A 15045-nucleotide genomic window follows, 5' to 3' on the forward strand; every position below is an offset into this window, starting at 1 on the left:
GTAAAACTGCCGCATCAGGAACGACGTCATAACGTTTAAAATTATTACTTCTGTGCTACTAAGTGTATTCGTACCATATTTAGCAGACAGCATCTACAATATGCCGCTGAATGTACCTTCAAAATTATATCACTGTTCGACATTGGGAGAGGGGGGGATGGGGGAAGAGGAGACGTACAGAGAAAGGGAAGGGGAGGAGATGTACAGGGAGAGGGGGGGCGCAGAGAGAGACAACAAAAAGATGACAGAGTAGCAGATGGACATAGGGAGGGGTGGGAGATGGACGGAGAGAGGTGAATGAACGAGATGCACTAGCATAATTGAAATGAATACATGCCTGCCGGGTACTCAGTTAGTAAATAAATAAATCCCCCTTATTGTCCAAACAACCGGATTAGGCAGAAAGTTGTGTTTCCTGACAATTAACGTCAAGACGGGAGCGAATATATCGTTGACATCGCTTCGTGAATAGCAATCATCCAGTATTTACTAATGGTGCGTGTCATTCAAAGACGCAGAAACTCTTGACGATAGGAGCGTTATATATGTACATATATTCGTGGTTGTCTAGCACGTATTACTTGTAACCAGCAGCATCTGACTACCATCGATAGGCCCTAAACGAAAAGTCATAATGTTACTGTAATGATTTACCAAGAAGTAGACATGGTTTAGTAAAACGAACCATCTCAGCATCCACCATGTCATTCAGAAACTATCTGTGTCACATCGGCTGCACTAATATTTGAACCCTGGTGCTTCTAAAAAGGGATTAACTATAACATTTTTTCCAACTGTTACTTGTCGCCACCAACTTATTGGTAGCACGAAAATGCTGTTTCAAAGGCCCACGAATGACATGCAGCTGAATGCAGGATTGTTTTCATACTTATTTTGCTTGGCTCATCCTGATGGATCCGGTGTGGTGACTTACTGTGTGCCTAGATTTTGCGTACTATGTTTTTGCAGCTGAACGTAATCACACTGTACACCGCGGTACACATCTTTGCTAGCACACTACATGAAACTGTTACTCATGGTAGCCTGTCACGTTACTCCATTCGTGAAGCTAAACTATTGCCCCTTCTCTATGGTAGTTGAGGCGTCATAGTGGAATGCACATATTTTGGTGCACAGTATTTCGTTTCCAGAACTGTTGAGGAATTCGTGGCCATTTGTTACCATATTGCCCATTGGTTTTCATGTCGGGATCTTCGGCCGATACTTGTGCCATGACTTTGCTAACGTTTCACCAGCACAAGTGGCGCCAGGGCGAGAAAAACTCTGTAATTGCATAACATCTGAACAGTCTCCCTGCAAATATTAAATTTACTATGGAGGTAGACGAGGATCAACAGCTACCCTTTGTAGATGCGCTGGTTACAAGAAATACTGAGAACATGGGACACAGCGCAAATCGAAAATGGATGTACACAAACCGATACCAGCACACACTTTTAAAATCAGCGCCAGAGAAGAGGAATGATTATCACGCTCCTAGCGCGCTTAGGCCGAATATGTTAGCCGCAGTACCTCGAACACGAGGTGTAACACCTGGAATGTGTCGAGATGTAACGGGCACTCCACTAGACATCTACATCTACATTTATACTCCGCAAGCCACCCAACGGTGTGTGGCGGAGGGCACTTTACGTGCCACTGTCATTACCTCACTTTCCTGTTCCAGTCGCCTATGGTTCGCGGGAAGAACGACTGTCTGAAAGCCTCTGTGCGCGCTCTAATCTCTCTAATTTTACATTCGTGATCTCCTCGGGAGGTATAAGTAGGGGGAAGCAATATATTCGATACCTCATCCAGAAACGCACCCTCTCGAAACCTGGCGAGCAAGCTACACCGCGATGCAGAGCGCCTCTTTTGCAGAGTCTGCCACTTGAGTTTGTTAAACATCTCCGTAACGCTATCACGGTTACCAAATAACCCTGTGACGAAACGCGCCGCTCTTCTTTGGTTCTTCTCTATCTCCTCCGTCAACCCGATCTGGTACGGATCCCACACTGATGAGCAATACTCAAGTATAGGTCGAACGAGTGTTTTGTAAGCCACCTCCTTTGTTGATGGACTACACTTCTAAGGACTCTCCCAATGAATCACAACCTGGTACCCGCCTTACCAACAATTAATTTTATATGATCATTCCACTTCAAATCGTTCCGCACGCATACTCCCAGATATTTTACAGAAGTAACTGCTACCAGTGTTTGTTCCGCTATCATATAATCATACAATAAAGGATCCTTCTTTCTATGTATTCGCAATACATTACATTTGTCTATGTTAAGGGTCAGTTGCCACTCCCTGCACCAAGTGCCTATCCGCTGCAGATCTTCCTGCATTTCGCTACAATTTTCTAATGCTGCAACTGCAGCATCATCCGCAAAAAGCCGCATGGAACTTCCGACACTATCTACTAGGTCATTTATATATATTGTGAAAAGCAATGGTCCCATAACACTCCCCTGTGGCACGCCAGAGGTTACTTTAACGTCTGTAGACGTCTCTCCGTTGATAACAACATGCTGTGTTCTGTTTGCTAAAAACTCTTCAATCCAGCCACACAACTGGTCTGATATTCCGTAGGCTCTTACTTTGTTTATCAGGCGACAGTGCGGAACTGTATCGAACGCCTTCCGGAAGTCAAGAAAAATAGCATCTACCTGGGAGCCTGTATCTAATATTTTCTGGGTCTCATGAACAAATAAAGCGAGTTGGGTCTCACACGATCGCTGTTTCCGGAATCCATGTTGATTCCTACATAGTAGATTCTGAGTTTCCAAAAACGACATGATACTCGAGCAAAAAACATGTTCTAAAATTCTACAACAGATCGACGTCACATATATAGGTCTATAGTTTTGCGCATCTGCTCGACGACCCTTCTTGAAGACTGGGACTACCTGTGCTCTTTTCCAATCATTTGGAACCTTCCGTTCCTCTAGAGACTTGCGATACACGGCTGTTAGAAGGGGGGCAAGTTCTTTCGCATACTCTGTGTAGAAACGAATTGGTATCCCGTCAGGTCCAGACCCATATAAAGTATCACTAAACGTAGCACCCGGCGAAGTAACACATCAGCATCAGAAGTGTTAGGTACGAACTTCCTGCCATATATCGTCAGAGAGATGAACAGAAGATGCTTGCTGTATATTGCACAAGCAAACCGATCAAAGGTGAGGGTGTGTATTAGATGGGTAAACGATAAAAGGAAACGTGTTGGGAGTATACCGCATAAATGCGGAAAAGTCTGTGTCGGAATGACCGGACGATCCAGCAACACCAGGATCTTTGAACGTAAACGGCACTGCAGCCAGAGACAGGTGGAGAAGCCGGCAGTGACGTAGCGCTTGCTGTGTGAGGCCGATCACGGAATTTGTTTTTTTTATTTATTCGTATGGCTCACATACATTGTAAAAATACAGGTACATAACGTTAGTAAATGCACGTAACAAGAATACAGAAAGACAAAACTGCATATAAAACAAACTAAATCTCAGTAAATTCCTAATCCATGTAAGAGGTGTATCGTCAGCTTTGATGAAATCGCTCCAATTCCCCTGATATAAACGCAAGGGGCATGATTGTCTGGTTCGGAGCCTCACAGTCACAAACCGGAGACTCTGTAGCACCCCATTTGTAAAGTGAGTCTGCGCATCGATCATCCCGAGTGCGAGAAATGCTCAGTTTGACATATAGCTTCCTGTCGAGTTCTGTGCCTGCTGTATAACAGCTATAATTTGGAAATCACTCACGATCTTCAGGATTTTTAATAAGTTGACAGTTCTGACGCCATAGGTCCCTCACCTCGATATTACTGGCATCTGGCTGTTATGCTTGCCGCAATTGTGGGTTTCTTGAATAGAGTCTATTTCGTAGTAGACTTTGTATGCCTCCCTCCCTGTATGGGTAAATTCCTGGTTCTCCTGTAGCTTGCAGTATTCCCTAAGCAAGGCCTAGCGTCTGCGGATTACGGGTGAATAGAAGTTGATCAGCAGGGGAAGCCAATGAAAGGGTGTTGGTCGGATTGTTCCAGTCTTAACCCCATTAGTGTGGTTCAACTGGACGTCGATCAGGTTGGTGTGGCAGCTATTAAGCCACATTGGGGCTCAACACTCGGCTGCTGTAAACTCTAGCGCAAAGGTATCTGCTGAAGCTCCTCACGTCATCCCACACAATAAACCACGGAATAAAATGTGGCGGCACAGAGGTTCTCGCTGCGGAGGAGAGCTACGACTCCCGTTTGTTCAGGAAAGCCACTGACTTTCATAAGCATGACAATAGCTTTGACAAGAAAGAAGGAAGCTTCAGGATAAACGCATCCCAGATTACCGCGCTGCGGCGAACGACCGTTGCAGGTAACACTGGGCGTTAATGACTCAGATGTTGGCGCCGCAAGTACATATAACCTTTGGCCGCGGGCTCGACTACTGTCGGCCAGCAACAATGGAGGCCGAATCTTTGACAATGCCAGTAACTCAGTCTTGGAACGTACCCCTTGTTTGCAGATAGTGCCTTTTACTTTATTTCCAGTTTTGCTATTTCACATACGTGAATTGAATGTATCAGTGCTGCAGTACGTACGGAGTAGGGAGCGAGCGGTAGGTTCCCAAGCAGGCTAGCAGAGGCGGTTGGCCATCTGGCGCTTTCAGAGCCATTCAGAGCCAGTGGGATGTGCCGATGCAGAAATCGCTCGCGACGTCAGCAAAGAGATACGTAGGAAAAGCGTATTTATTCTGACACGAATGAAGTAATTGTTATTAATAAATATTTTCTAACAATAGTTGTCTTTTGCCACTCGGAAATTAGGAGGAGTCTACGGGTCATAAATAGTATCTTTCAGTAATTTTACAATGTTATTAAACGTTGTTATTAATTAATGGTTCAAATGGCTCTGAGCACTATGGGACTCAACATCTGAGGTCATCAGTCCCCTAGAACTTAGAACTACTTAAACCTAACTAACCTTAGGACATCACACACATCCATGCCCGAGGCAGGATTCGAAACTGCGACCGTAGCGGTCTCGCGGTTCCAGACTGTAGCGCCTAGAACCGCACGGCCACTCCGGCCGGCCTATTAATTAATAAATGAATATCTTTGGCATGATCGAAGACGTACGATCTTAAACGAACTATACCAATTTTACACTCAAGTTACAGAATGCGCGCCACAGTTGGCAATCGTCGCTAGCATCCCTTTCAATCAAGTCATGCGATACACCATGCTCTTGTACCGTTAATTGTTAGCTTATAATCAGATTGAATAATTTTCATTTTACAGTGTTTCACAAATAAACGTCGTACCGTTAATTGTTAGCTTATAATCAGATTGAATAATTTTCATTTTACAGTGTTTCACAAATAAACGTCGTACCGTTAATTGTTAGCTTATAATCAGATTGAATAATTTCATTTTACAGTGCTTTATAAAATAAACGTGCCATAATGACATCATATGTAAAAAATATTTGCACAAAAAAACTTCTTCCTGCTTCATTACGTGAAACATAGACAGTAGTATTGCGCTTTGAGAATCCGACGGTGCTGCTACGGTTCTGCAGAGGGACATAAAACTAGGACAGCGTGACCACGTAACAGGGAGGAAGAATTCCTACGCGGTGGCTAAGTCAGTTCATCAAGGACGAACTGGCGTAACCGTCTGAAACTCGGGTAAAAGAGATGGGGCCCCTCCACGCCCGCACCAACGTGGTGACCAGACCAAAATTGTGAAAGCGTGGCCAGTTACACTGAAGCCCCTTATACCACCGACTCAACCGAGTCATTTCTGGAAGTTTAGAACGAGTGGGGGATTCCTGCAGACTGACGAATCATCGGTTCCCGAGCCGAAAGCCAGCAAGTCGATATTTCGCTTGTTCCTACACTTCCTGAGGGTTCTTCGAGTGAATCTCAGACTGGTATCTGCTTGCGATTTGTTTTATGTTGTCGCTCCACTTAAAGTGCTCCATGGACATACGTCCGTCCAAAAACTTCCGAGACTGATTTTTTCCCTAGTGTATAAACAACGCCAGCACAGTATCTACGGTGACAGCTTGAACTACCAACTGTAAAAAACAGATGGGCGTCCAAGCGGTCAGCTGTGAGCAGGCAGTGGTAAATAGTAAATGTGGTGTTGCAGTATTTCAACGTTGTTGTCACGAATCGCAATGGATCAAGATGTCTAAGTAAAGTGTTCAAGAGATTCTCCAGAATGTTTTGAAGGAGAAAAAAGTGTGTGCGAAGTTGGTCCCGCACACCTCGACGCCCGAAGAAAAACAGCTACATGTGGACGCTTTCCTCAACTTGGTTGCAATGAAAAACGCGGACAATTCTTTTTCTGAAAAAAAAAGTCAGCACGGATGACGACACTTCGTGTTGTCGATAGGAAACTACCACGAAACGACGAAGTAGAGACAATCGTTTGAAGAGTCAACGCTTTAGTAACCACCGACATTCAAGCGAATGTGGCGCAGGAGTCGAGCAACATCCCAAAGGAGGACTTCTCTGACAGTTTCACATGCCTGTACGAATGTTATGTGGGTTGTACTCAGGTGTGGCGAGACTGTATAGAATATCTAAATAATTAAAGCCGCTATCTTTTCTGTTTTTTATAATCCAATCTCGAAACATTTTAGACTGACACTGTATTTTCGGATGCTACTACTTCTAGTGATTTTTCTGCAGTCGTGTAATCATACAGTAATGGGACTTCCTGCCTGTTCATGCGCAATGCGCTACGTTTGTTGCCGCGCGGTGTGGCCGCGCGGTTTGGGCGTCATGTCACGGACTGCGCGGCCCCTCCCGCCGGAGGTTCGAGTCCTCGCTCGGGCATGGGTGTGTGTGTGTGTTGTTTTTAGTATAAGTTAGTGTAAGTTAGTTTAACTAGTGTGTAAGTGTAAGGACCGATGACCTAAGCAGTTTGGTCCCTTAGAATTCACACACATTGGAACATTTTTTTGCTAGGTTTGTTGATGTGGAGAGTCCGTAAAAACAAGGTTAGACTCATTACAACCCAGCACAGAGGCGTTTAAGCAACGATTCTTCCCGCGCTCCATATGTGAATCGAACGGGAAAGCTCTCTGCCCTGCATTTCACAGTGGTTTGCAGAGAATAGATGTAGATACCTCATTATGCTTGAGCACATAATATGTTCTAAGATTCTACAATATAGACGGACCGTCAATGAATCTGGAAGGTAGTTTTGCGGATCACTTCCACTATCTTTCTTAGAGGCGATTGTGACCTGTACTTACTTCGAACCACTGGCCACAGTTGTTTGCTCGATGGATCTACGGTATATTATGGTTAATCCTTGCGAGGAAATTTGGTAGTTTCTTATGATTGGTGAACTTGAACGACCCCTGGTTTACGCTCTTGAAGTTACTGTTGGCAGGTGGAGGATTCAACTCCAACGATGGTCCCTTACGACTAAAAACCTAAGTCCGGTGCAATGTATCCGTAATTAGTGCACAGATCTACGAGAGGCGTTCAAGAAGTAATGCAACAAATTTTTTCCCGGCCAGTTTCGACTGATAAATGCAGAATTTCTTGTGGTACATCGTGGAATACTCTCGCTTCAGCCCATAAAGTTTCATGAAGTTACAACACATGGCGGCGATATAAGTATCGTTTAATAAGACATCCGTAACGGTGGTGCGTTTCAAGCAGAGAGCTGTCATTGATTTCGTTTTGACGGAAAACCAGAGCATCGCAGACATTCATAGGCGTTTACAGACTGTTTACGGAAATCTGACCGCGAACAAAAGCACGGCGAGTCGTTGGGCAAGGCGTCTGTCATAATCGCCACAATGTCGAGCAAACCTGTACTATCTCCCACGTGCCTGCCGGTCGCACAAAGCTGTGATTCCTGCAATGGTTGCACGTGTGGACACTCTCATTCGAGGTGATCGACGATCACAAGCAAACACCTCGCTGCACACGTGCACGTCTCTATTGGTACTGCCGACACATTCGTCCACCATTTGGGGTACTCAGGGGAGTGCGCCCGCGGGTTCCCCTCGTCTAATTGAGTACCATAGAGAGCAACATTCATGCGGAATTACCTGCTCGTTAGCCGGCCGATGTGGTCGAGCGGTTCTAGGTGATACCGTCTGGAACCGCGCGACCGCTACGGTCGCAGGTTCGAATCCTGCCTCGGGCATGGGTTTGTGTGATGTCCTTAGGTTAGTTAAGTGGTTGTAAGTTCTAGGGGACTGATGACCTCAGCAGTTAAGTCCCATAGTGCTCAGAGCTATTTGAACCATTTGACCCACACCTGCTCGTTGTGAGGTTGATCGTGGCAATTTTTTGTCGAATATCAAGACTGACGATGAAACATGGTTTTGTCATTTCGAACCGGAAACAAAACGGCAATCCATGGAGTGGCGTCACGCCACCTCTCTTCCGAAAGAAAAAAGAGAGTTCAAAACCGTACCCCGCGCCGGAAAGCCATAGTAACAGTCTTCTGGGACTCTGCAGGGGCTATTCTGTTTGATGTTCTCCCTTATGCTTCAATGATGAACTCAGAAGTGTGTTGCGTTACCCGCAAGAATTGAAGAAACGACTATTGCGCGTTTGTCACCACGAAACTGCAAACGAGCTTCTCCTTCAGAATGACGGCGCACTCTAGAGGAGCTCACAAAACGTCATTGGACTGCTCTTCCTCATCCACCCTACAGCCCGGATCTCGCACCATCCCTCTGTTTTGCCCAATGAGAGATGCACTACGGGCTGGCCGGAGTGGCCTTGCGGTTCTAGGCGCTACAGTCTGGAACCGAGCGACCGCTACGGTCGCAGGTTCGAATCCTGCCTCGGGCATGGATGTGTGTGATGTCCTTAGGTTAGTTAGGTTTAATTAGTTCTAAGTTCTAGGCGACTGAGGACCTCCGAAGTTAAGTCGCACAGTGCTCAGAGCCATTTGAACCATTTGATGCACTGCGCCGGCCGGTGTGACCGTGCGGTTCTAGGCGCTTCAGTCTGGAACCGCACGACCGCTACGGTCGCAGGTTCGAATCCTGCCTCGGGCATGGATGTGTGTGATGTCTTTAGGTTAGTTAGGTTTAAGTAGCTCTCAGTTCTAGGGGACTGATGACCACAGACGTTAAGTCCCATAGAGTTCAGAGCCATTTGAACCATTTTTGAAGATGTACTACGCGGGAAGCAGTACGTGGATGATGGGGAGATTGTTGTTGCAGCAAGACGTTGGCTCCGGCGTCGACCATTAGACTGGTACCAAGCGGACATACAGGCCCTCCCAGAAAGGTAGCCTAAGGTCGTCGCATTGAACAGAGATTTTGTCGAAAACAGCGTCTTGTAGCCAAAAGAGTGGGCAGTAAATGGTGGATTGGGATCCTGAATTTTTTTGATTTTAGTCCGATTGAAAACGAGGTTATACAACAAACATTTTATTTGTATATCTATTCCAGCAACTGTGGGCCCAGGCCCAACAAAGTGGTGAGGGTGCGAGAGAGAGAGAGAGAGAGAGAGAGAGAGAGAGAGAGAGTGTGAGAGAGAGAGGGGGGGGGGGAGAGCGCCGACGTGGTGGGACTGGGACTGGGTGTTCGCCGGAAGCAGATGCGGCTGGCCCAGTGGCGCGGCGGCGCAGGTGGCGGTGCGCGTGCAGCGTAGGCGCGGCAGTAGCGGCGAGCGGCGAGCAGCTAGCAGGGCCGGCCAGCAGGTGTAATTTAGAGCGGCTATGATTTGTTGGCGCGCGGGCTCGTCATGGCCGATGAAAACGGAGACGCCGCACGCCGCTGCCGGCGCACCGAGAGCCGCCACTTAGGGACTGCGGCTGGCTGGCGCCATTGTCCGGCCGTCGTACGCTTGTATCCACCTGTCAGGGAAATACTAGACTGTTGTGAGTAACCGCCCTCTTGTAGCGCACACGGTGCAGAAAAAACTGCAGGTGAGTCGGTCGTTGCGTGTACAACGGTACGGTAGCGTTAACATTAGATACTCATTTATAAATTAACTTTCGTCACAATACATCTTTTATGATATTTCGCCAATGCGTCACCGAGTCGCAACAGTTTTGCATCATCCGTGTTTGATGACAAATTACAGGAATACGATGACAGATTTACCCATTCGAGTACACACACCATACACGGAACCTAATATGAGCCCGCATCTGTTAAAGGTATTTTTAAGTGGTTGAGGTCACGAGCGCCGTCTCTGTATAGATGCTTCACTTTTTTCAGATTGCGTTGGAATCGCATATTATGACGAACAGACGCACCACAGTGCCCAATTACAGCTCCCTCCGGAAGCCTCGGTACTCACAGCGGGGCTCACCCCAATACTGAAGGGCCTTAGATATGCTGACAGCTTAGATATACGATCATTGTTCCGAGAGTCGTGATCAGCATTGCTACTTATACGGAATCATGTCTTCGGCAGTACCAACAATTATTTAGAGTACCAGATCACAGACTGTACAGCACCACGAGACAGTCCTAACAGGAAAATCACTATGCTGTGGGTAAAGGGTGATCATGGTATCAGAGGCAATGAAATTGTCGACGCTCTCGCTAAGAATGTCATCCACTATTGGACAAGGAAGTACTAACGTGTTCCTTGCAGCACATCCAAACCTTGTGCAACACAGTGGCTAGCACACTGGACTCGCATTCGGGAGGATGACGGTTCAATCCCGCGTCCAGCAATCCTGATCTAGGTTTTCCGTGATTTCCCTAAATCGCTCCAGGCAAATGCCGGGATGGTTCCTTTGAAAGGGCGCGGCCGACTTCCTTCCCCGTCCTTCCCCAATCCGATAAGAGCGATGACCTTGCTGTCTGGTCTCCTCCCCCACAACAACCCAACCCTTGTGCAACAATAAGTTGCGCCTATCGTAACAACTTTGGGGGAAGCCTTATATAGTGATACCACCACGTATCCCTGTAACGTGATGATCTCTCGGTATGTTCCACAGAAAGTTTCTGATCAACATGTTCCGCATCGTCTCTAACCACGGGCGGTTCCGACCGTTCGTCTGTCGGCGACAGCTGATTGACTCAGCCCTATATGATTGTGGCACCGGGGAGGACATCGACCACATTATTCTCGGCTGCCCACTGCGATACCGCGCTACCAAGGGATTGCTGCAGTGCTTCGTTCTTACTGGACAACACCTTCCTATCAGTGTGAAAACACTACTTACAACGCGTGATGTGTTATTGTATAGACATGTATATATCACTTTTTAGCAGCTGAATCCATCGTGATCACAATTACGAACAACTTAAACTGGAAGGAACACACAGAAAATGTTGTGGGGAAGGCTAACTAAAGACTGCGTTTTATTGGCAGGACACTTAAAAAATGTAACAGACCTACTAAGCAGACTGCCTACACTACGCTTGTCCGTCCTCTTTTAGAATACTGATGCGCAGTATGGGATCCTTACCAGATATGACTGACGGAGTACATCGAAAAAGTTCAAAGAAAGGCAGCACGCTTTGTATTATGCCGAAATATGGGAGAGAGTGTCGCAGAAATGATACAGGATTTTGGCTGGAAATTATTAAAAGGAAGGCGTTTTTCGTTGCGATGGAAATTCCGATCACCGATTTTCTCCTCCGAATGCGAAAATACTTTGTTTACGCCGACCTACATGGGGAGGAACGATCACCACGATAAAATAAGGGAAATCAGAGACCTTACTGAAAGTTGTTCATTCTTTCCGCGCGCTATATGAGATTGGAATAATAGAGAATTGTGAAGGTCGTTCGATGAACACCCAGTCAGGCACTTAAATGTGATTTGCAGAGTATCCATGTAGATGTACATGTAGATTTAATTGTTATGTATAAACCAATGTAAACACCATATGTGGGACTTTCGTGTGTGTGTGTGTGTGTGTGTGTGTGTGTGTGTGTGTGTGTGTGTGTGTGTGTTGAACGATGGTGAGAGAAAGGGGAGAGCGAAACCCGGTGCCGACACATAGCCTACTCCTCTCTAATAGCACAAGGGGGGCCGGGAAGCTTAACGTCCCTATCCAGCTGTGGGATCACTATTAACAGTGTCGCGAGCCCTCACTTCACGTGGTACTGCGGAAAGATTTGGGACTTGATCCAGGACACTGGCGCAAAGACTGGTCATCAGGACCCCTCCTATCCCCTCTGCCTTCAGGCAAAGGAAAAATTGTCAACCGCGTGCGGTATAATCGGACGGTCACCCACCGAAGTACTAGCCGCGCCCGACGGTGCTTAACTTCAGCAATATGACTGGAACGCCGGCCGCTGTGGCCGAGCGGTTCTAGGCGCTTCAGTCCGGAACCGCGCTGCTGCTACGGTCCCAGGTTCGAATCCTGCCTCGGGCATGGACGTATGTGATGTCCTTATGTTAGTTAAGTTTAAGTAGTTCTAAGTGTAGGGAACTGATGACCTCAGATGTCAAGTGCCATAGTGCTTAGAGCAATTTGAACCATTTTTTATGACTGCAACCGGTGTATCCGCTGCGTGACGGCCGTTAACTCCACTGAGTTACTCAGCCGTTTAAAATGAATAAAAGGCTGATAGAAGATAATCGTAGCTGACTCTTTTGCATCAAGGTTTCATGCTGGAGGCAGTCGGCCGACCCTTCAGTACAGCTATTACTGTGGCCACGCTCCGCAGCCGGCCACTGCTGAGTGAAGAGCGATAGACACAATCGCCTTTCTGGGGCGACCGAATAAACACACGCTTCAGCTGGGAGTGAATAATGTCAGGCAGTGAGTGCTTGAATTGGACAAAACGCCGCTGGTTTGACGGGCCACAGCAGCACCGCGCGGGTCGCCAGCAGCTACAGCGTGAATGGACGCACGAATTTGTGAATTCCTACGAGAGAATTCATTAATTCTCATGACTACGGGGAAGGCAGGACCCAATTTACACTAAACCACACTCAGACTGTTGCTTAACCGTCTCACTCTCGACTAACACACGGGAAAACGATCAGTTACATCTTAACGTGCAAACTCTGATTTCTCTTATTTTATTACGATGACCATTTCTCACTATGTAAGTGAGTATCAGCAACACATTTTTGCATTCGTAAGAGAATATTGGTAACTGAAATTTCGTGAAAAGCCTTTGTCCTTTGTTTTAATGATTGTCACCGCAAATCGTGTATCATATACGTGACGCTCTCTCCTCTTTATCGTAATAGTAAAAAAACGAGCTGCCCTTCTTTGAACTTTTTGGACGTCCACCGTGAATCGTATCCGGTAAGGATACCACACAGCAACTGTACTACTCCAGAAGAGCACGGACAGGCGTAACGTAGATAGTCTCTTTAGTGGATCTGCTGCATCTTCAAACTGTTGTGCCAAGAAAATGCAGTTTCTGGATTGCCTTCCCCACAATATTATCTGTGTGGCCGTTCCAATATAAACTGTTCGTAGTTGCAATCCCTAGGTATTCAGTTGTATTGACAGTCTTTAAATTTGTGTTATTTATCGTGTAACCGAAATTTACCGAATTCTTTTAGTACTTACGTACACGACTTCACACTTTTTATTGTTAAGGGTCAGTTGCCACTTTTCGCACCATAAAGATATTTTGTCAAAATGATTTTGAATTCGTTTTGATCTTCTGATGACTGTTCTAAACGATAAACGAGAGCATCATATGCTAGGAATCTAAGAGCGGCTCAGATCGCCTACTAGGATTAGGACCAACAGACAGCCTGTAACATTCCCTTCGGGAACGCCAGATTTCACTTCCGTTTTAATGATGAGTTTCCTTCGATTATTACGAGTTACGTCCTTTCTGACAGGAAATCACAAATCTAGTGGTACAACTACACGTAATCTAACTAGAAGCCGCTTTTGAGGAACACTGTCTAAAGCCTCCAGGAAACCTACAAATATGTCATCAGTTTTGAGATCCACTGCCTATAGCACTCATTACATCGTATGAAAAAAACCCCAACTGTGCTTTACACGAACGATGTTTTCTGCATCCGTGGTGGACTACATGTCAGTAGATAGTTCCCTTCGAGGTAACTCCTAAATTCTGAACACAGTATATGTGCCAGAATCCTACTGTAAATCGACGTTATCGATATGGGTCTGTAATTCAGAGTATCAATCTTGTTTCCTTTCTTGAGTATTGATGAGACCCGTGCAACTTTCCCGTCCTTAGGTACAGATCCTTCGTCGAGCGAGCGGTTGTGTTTGATTGCTAAATATGGATCGATATGTTTATAACCGAAGTATGAAGGCGTTTATCCTATTTTTTCGATTACAAGTTGTGGCTAAAATTGAGTGCAGACTTTGAGAAAAAGAATTCTTTTCGCAAAACAGAATCCCATTACAACAATGGCTGTAAACTTCTTGTTTGAATATGCAGGGTAAGAAAATTGTGTATACGTGATAAACACTGTCAGTTTAATCTGCTGGCTTGCACTTAACAGAGACTGTACTTTACATCAATTGTCTCGTAAGTACGTTGAGCAGTGAGCAACAGTTACTAATGAGTGAGAGTTCAGTGCATCTGCTTATCTGTTAAATCGTATGTTACCCTGTGCTGCGCGGGTCAGGCAGCTAAGACAGCCCACCCAGTAAATATAGCCGGCCGGTGTGGCCTAGCGTTTCTGGGCGCTTCAGTCTGGAACCGCGCGACCGCTACGGTCGCAGGTTCGAATCCTGCCTCGGGCATGGATGTGTGTGATGTCCTTAGGTTAGTTAGGTTTAAGTAGTTCTAAGTTCTAGGGGACTGATGACCTCAGATGTTAAGTCTCATAGTGCTCAGAGCCAGTAAATATATGTACACTCCTGGAAATGGAAAAAAGAACACATTGACACCGGTGTGTCAGACCCACCATACTTGCTCCGGACACTGCGAGAGGGCTGTACAAACAATGATCACACGCACGGCACAGCGGACACACCAGGAACCGCGGTGTTGGCCGTCGAATGGCGCTAGCTGCGCAGCATTTGTGCACCGCCGCCGTCAGTGTCAGCCAGTTTGCCGTGGCATACGGAGCTCCATCGCAGTCTTTAACACTGGTAGCATGCCGCGACAGCGTGGACGTGAACCGTATGTGCAGTTGA

Source organism: Schistocerca cancellata, chromosome 5, assembly GCF_023864275.1.
Source record: "Schistocerca cancellata isolate TAMUIC-IGC-003103 chromosome 5, iqSchCanc2.1, whole genome shotgun sequence".
In the NCBI taxonomy this organism is placed as follows: Eukaryota; Metazoa; Arthropoda; class Insecta; order Orthoptera; family Acrididae; genus Schistocerca; species Schistocerca cancellata.